Source organism: Littorina saxatilis, linkage group LG1 (assembly GCF_037325665.1).
Source record: "Littorina saxatilis isolate snail1 linkage group LG1, US_GU_Lsax_2.0, whole genome shotgun sequence".
Taxonomy (NCBI): Eukaryota; Metazoa; Mollusca; class Gastropoda; order Littorinimorpha; family Littorinidae; genus Littorina; species Littorina saxatilis.
The window spans coordinates 93,588,953-93,595,313 of NC_090245.1; the positions used below are offsets into that span (position 1 = coordinate 93,588,953).

At 42.4% G+C, this 6,361-nt stretch overlaps 1 long non-coding RNA gene across 1 annotated transcript; it reads left to right on the forward strand.

The window, feature by feature from the left end:
* The first annotated feature begins 1,667 nt into the window (after nt 1-1,667).
* On the forward strand, nt 1,668-4,090 carry LOC138945938 (uncharacterized). Its single transcript, XR_011449139.1, has 2 exons — nt 1,668-2,478; nt 3,146-4,090. It is a non-coding gene; the product is annotated as an uncharacterized lncRNA (long non-coding RNA).
* The last annotated feature ends 2,271 nt before the right edge of the window (nt 4,091-6,361 follow it).

A 6,361-nucleotide genomic window follows, 5' to 3' on the forward strand; every position in this document is an offset into this window, starting at 1 on the left:
GTGAGCGCCAGGCCTAAGGTTCAATTGATTAACAAATTATGCTCGTTTGTTTTCTGGAAAAAAATGAATGAACACTTTTTTTCAAAAAGCTTCCGTTAGTTCTCGTAGTATTAGCTTTTTTTCTCTCTTTTCGTAAACACTGCCAATTGCATTTGTTTTGTGCAATCTACGTCTGAAAACACTCGACAGCCAACAATAGGCTTTTAAAATTAACTGTAAAGATTTGAGTGCACCTGAGGTACAGTGGAACCCCCCTGTTAGGACCCCCTCAATTTAAGACTCCCTCCTTTTTAAGACCTTCTTTTCTCAGACTTTCTGTTCACGACCTCTGTAAAACTACCCCCATTTTAAGACTCCCTCCTTAATAAAACCAGATTTTCTCAGATTATTGGAGGTCTTAAAAGGGGGGTTCCACTGTACTCAATTGGCCGTTCCTAAAGATACACAGTAACATTATGACGATCATATTTTAGATGCTGACTCTGTAATGGTTCGAACAGGGATGCCGTTTGTTGACTTGGTCGACTGACATGCATTTTAAAGCAACACATGATTACCCCCCCCCCCCCCCCCTGCGGGCAAACACAAAGAACGGCTAACATTGCATTGTCACCCGCACTACCGCTATAACGGTATCATATCTTTTTGTTAATCTCATGGTTTTGTCGTCCTCACAGAGACCAACACAGATTGCCGGCACATACACGCAAGCAACCAAAGGTACCTCCAACGGTTCTTTCTCTGCCGTTATCACTGACTGATACCAAGTCACACACACACGCACACACACAAACACACACACACACACACACGCACACACAATCACACACATTCACACTAAGTCATGAAAACACACATAAAACAAACACGCAAACACACACACACACACACACAAGTTTACGCACACACACACACACACACAAACCACACACCACACACACACACACACACGCACACACACACAAACGACCTCACACACACACACACATGCACACGCACACACACACACTCACACACGCACACGCACACACACACACTCACACACACACACACACACACACACGTATAAAGGCCGCGAGGCCTATCTCATTCAATGAGTGTCCCAATACCTATACCTATACCCAGCTACACACCTCCCACAAATACACACACAAGACTGTTGACACCTTGACCATGATCAAACAAATTGATCAACGCCCCTTGTCGAACCCGCCCTCTCCCTTCCCCCAGTCCCGCACCTCCATTTTCCCAAGCACACAAGCCTAGCCATCGTTTGAAAGGGCATATAACGGGAGTCTGAGTGTCACTGAACGGATAGGACTGGTACATGTTACTGTCACGCTTCACTGAACGCCAGTGTCCCAGGCTGTTGGCGCTACGAGTCATCTCAGTGAGCATAATTATCTATTGTCACTGGCTGACATCAACTTATTTTTTGTGATCAAAACGGCAGGTTGGTATGCAGGCAGGAGGTGGTTGTTGGGGTGATCTGCCGTGTATTGGCAGAAGGCAGTAAGTCCAAATTTGGTAAAAATGAGATTTTCATATCATAATGCAGAGGGGAAAAAGGCGCATCTTGTGTCAAAATTTCTAAGATGTGCGATCAATATTTATGGACTTTTTGAAGAAGTAAGTCCACTAAAAAAAAAATAATCAAAGGATAAAAATCGGCAAATGGAAGCAAGTCCAGGGACTTTTGGTTTTCAGGTTTGCACTGGACTTACTTCCTTGCAAGCCTCAAAACGAGTTTGCATGGTTTAGCGCTCTATGTCCATTAGCCAATCGCGTTCACCCTTTTGTAATCCTGACTGCGGTTAACCAATCAGAACTAAGCTTATTGTATCATTATTTCCCTGGCCTTTGTCGGGGAAAATGGCGATGAGAGCTGCTGCCGACGTGTTCAACCATCCGAAGCAACTGCAGTAAGTTGGTTTGTTTGTTTCATTTTTGTTGTTGGCAGTTTTGCGTTCCGGTCTGAAATGACTCTCTCTCAATAGGTGTATGAGAATTTACAACGACAACACTGATTTTCTGACTGATTTGGGTATTCTAATGTGCACTTGCATTACGGAGCTAGCAAGTAAAATGCCATAGTTCAAATGCCCATTTATTATAGTTTTGTTGTTGTACGCTACTTCTACCGTGACTTCTTGACTATTCACTTCTGCTCCGTATTTTCATCATGATATTTATGGATGCATTTAGCATGTTTCTAATACAAAGAGATAGTTGTTTTGATCTAGAATGAGTGACTTGTGGTCTTGAGCGCTGACAGCGTGTTAGATCTGGAACAGTATGACATTATACTGGAGGATTGTTCTCCGGTCTCTTTGTGCTTCCAGCCATCGGAATAAGTATTATGTCCTATTGTATTTGACAGAAATGTGAGTCGAAGTGGGACAGGCAGCGACGACAGCTGCAGCACACTGAGGGATACTCGCCACCACTGACCCTTTATGTTCAAGGGCCCAAAACAAGGTATGTTTCACTGACACAGCCAAAAATAGCGTGCAACATTTTTTCATTCCTTTCTTTTCTCGGGCTGAAGAGGTATATTTTAAAACGAGCAACATCTTTACATCATTTTCGTTGCAGTAGTATTGCCCCCCGCGGGTTAGGGGGAAGAATTTACCCGATGCTCCCCAGCATGTCGTAAGAGGCGACTAACGGATTCTGTTTCTCCTTTTACCCTTGTTAAGTGTTTCTTGTATAGAATATAGTCATTTTTTTGTAAAGATTTTAGTCAAGCAGTATGTAAGAAATGTTAAGTCCTTTGTACTGGAAACTTGCATTCTCCCAGTAAGGTAATATATTGTACTACGTTGCAAGCCCCTGGAGCAAATTTTGATTAGTGCTTTTGTGAACAAGAAACAATTGACAAGTGGCTCTATCCCATCTCCCCCCTTTCCCCGTCGCGATATAACCTTGAATGGTTGAAAACGACGTTAAACACCAAATAAAGAAAGAAAGTTGCAGTAGTATTAGTATCAGCAGCAGCAGCAGTAATCGTTTGTCATTATAGTAGCCCGGGGGGGGGGGGGGGGTAGGTGATGTGCGCGGGAGAGGAAAAGGATGATGTGAAGGAGGGTGGGGAGGAGATTTGTCAATAAAATGTCTCACTTTTGCTGCCTTTTTCATTTGACAGATGTGTAAGCGTTGCTGGCAGGTTGCAACTGCGAGATACAACCACCTCGGCTTGCAGGAGAAGAGGCCACAATGGAACTTGCCCAAATGAAAATGCCAGCAGCATACGACGGTTATGGGCCAAAGAAGAGGAAGAGGAGTAATACTGACAACTTTCAGTTTGACAATAACAGATGCTGAGCGCAGAGATGCAGAACGTGGGGACGAGGAGGGGGAGGAGGTGGGGGGGGGGGGGGATTGTATGTTGTTTGTTAGTTATCAAAACAGGCTCATGGAAAAAAATCTGCATCCAGTTAATCGCTGTAGTTGATAATTGTCATCAGTCGGATGGCAGAATGTCAGTGAATAGTTTTAGAAGGGATGTAGACTGTAACTGGGGTAGATGGGGTGATAAATAAATATACTACATCATAGTTTGCAGGTTTGTGGTTTTGCTAGTTGAACACTCAACTACAATGTTTGTGGACAGTGTGTGAATTACTATGTAATTCTACTAGCAAATGGTGTACAACAAGAAATGTTTATATAGTTCATCACACAGTTTTCAAGACTAATTAAACAAATTTTGTTCAAAAGTGGAACACTTCAGCTGAAAGTCAACACTGCACGATAATATTGTTAACTCTGGTATAATGGCGGTTTGTCAAACCATTTCTTTTTGTCTTGCTGTTGCTTTAATTTTGTGTCCTTGGGAAATCAAGACTGCACGATTATCTATTGTTAATTCTGGTATAATGGCGGCTTGTCAAACCAGTTCTTTTTGTCATGCTGTTGCTTTAATTTCATGTACTTTGGAAATCAAGACTGCACGATGACCTATTCTTAATTCTGGTATAATGGCGGCTTGACACACTAGTTATTTTTGTCATGCTGTTGCTTTAATTTTGTGTCCTTTGTAAATCGTTAGTCAAGACTCAAACTCAATAAATAAAACGTCTTATTGTCAGATCCTGGATTCTAATTCTTATTAGCAAACGAAAGCGAGAAAGACAGTGAGAAGGAAAGAAAAGTGTGTGTGTGTGTGTGTGTGTGTGTGTGTGTGTGTGTGTGTGTGTGTGTGTGTGTGTGTGTGTGTGTTACAGACAAGCAGCAGGATAAAAAGCGTGTGTGTGTGTAAACGTTTTCTTAGATTTTTATTTTAATGTTAAAAGACTTGCGTTCAAGTCAATATTTGTCTTGTGAATATCAAAAGAGAGTATCAAGACTTGTATGAAAAATAATGGTCTTTTTAAACGATATCAATGACACAAGAACGGATTAACAATAAAGTTAATCATGAGTGAGCGACCACAGAATGATAAGCAAAACGAGGAACCAAGACAAAGTCTAACTTGAGCATGTGTTGAAATTTCAGAAAACGGGAACATTTGTCTCAGTTAATCACAAAAGAAAATACAAGATTGTTCACCAAGGAAGTTGTTTGTGCATTCAGAAATTCACGAAATCATTGGACGTAAAGTCACATTTGAAAAACAGTTCCAAAAGCAGTGTTGCGTGTATTTTCTTTTACTTTCAATTTTCGGAGATAATAAATTAGCAGAAAGCAGTAAGTCCACTTGCTGCTCTATGCCCTTTTCTCAGCCAGATATATCGACCAGGATATAATATGGCAGAAAGCAGTAAGTCCAATGCTGCTTTTTGCCATTTTTTTAAAATAAGATTTAAGTCGGGATATAATTTGGCAGAAAGCAGTATGTCCTCTTACTGCCTTTTACCATTATTTTTGAGTGAATGAGTTTGGGGAATTAATTCGGCAAAAGGCAGTAAGTCCACAAAAATCATTATTTCTACGTGATGAATCAAAAGATGGTTTTAATATTCATAGCAGAAACGCACAATAATGCCCTTCATGTTATCAGCAAACAAAAACATCATTTTAGGCTTTTCATTCCAAAACAGTGATGCAAACACAAAAAGTCGATTTTCTCGAAACTATGTTTCATGGACTTGCTTCCTTCTGCCTTTACACGGCAGTGATGGGGGTGGTGGTGTGTGTATGCGTGTGTGTGTGTGTGTGTGATTGTGTGTGTGTGTGTGTGTGTGCGCGCGCGTGTGTGTGTGTGTGTGTGGTTGTGTGTGTGTCAGTGTGTGTGTGTGTTACAGTCGTATATGTACATACGCCATTGCTATGTTCACTATATTCCACAAACATAGATATACGTGTGTTGCGCATTTTGAAGCGCATTATTTCCAAACAAAGACGTATACTCGTTTTCATGTTTGCATGTTGTTCAGTGTCTCTTAATTGTCTTAGAAAATGATAAGTATTACAATATCATTTTTACATAATTATTTGTTCACTATACTTGTTTGACGAAGTGTTGTCTGACCAAAAGTCGTTCGAACAACTTACTGCCGCTTCGGCTTTTTAATTGTGCCGTAGACCCGCCGCAAACAGTGAAATAGTCAGTGTGTTGCTTTTACATCATCCGCCACGACTGCACCTTTTTGCACATCCTCTGTCACTTCTTCTTCTTCTGCGTTCGTGGGCTGAAACTCCCATGTACACTCGTGTTTTTACACGAGTGGAATTTTACGTGTATGACCGTTTTTACCCCGCCATTTAGGCAGCCACACGCCGCTTTCGGGTATTTTCGTGTTTCCATAACCCACCGGACTCTGACATGGATTACAGGATCTTTTCCGTGCGCACTTGGTCTTGTGGTTGCGTGTACACACGAAGGGGGATAAGTCACTAGCAGGTCTGCACACAAGTTGACCTGGGAGATCGGAAAAATCTCCACTCTTAACCCACCAGGCGGCCGCGGCCGGGATTCGAACCCTCGACCTTCCGATTACGAGGCCGACGTCTTACCACCCCGCCACAGCGCCCGTCGTCTGTCACTTCATTTGTTTAGAACCATGTCTGGAGGTTGTACAGTAGAACCCCCCCGGGGCGGGGATATAGCTCAGTTGGTAGCGCGCTGGATTTGTATTCAGTTGGCCGCTGTCAGCGTGAGTTCGATCCCAGGTTCGGCGGAAATTTATTTCACAGAGTCAACTTTGTGTGCAGACTCTCTTCGGTGTCCGAACCTCCCCCCGTGTACACTACATTGGGTGTGCACGATAAAGATCCCACGATTGACAAAAGGGTCTTTCCTGGCAAAATTGCTTAGGCACAGTTAATAATTGTCTTCCTTTTCCCGTGTGACTTGGAATAATAGGCCGTGAAAGGTAAATATGCGCCGAAAAGGCTGCAATCTACTGGCCGTATACA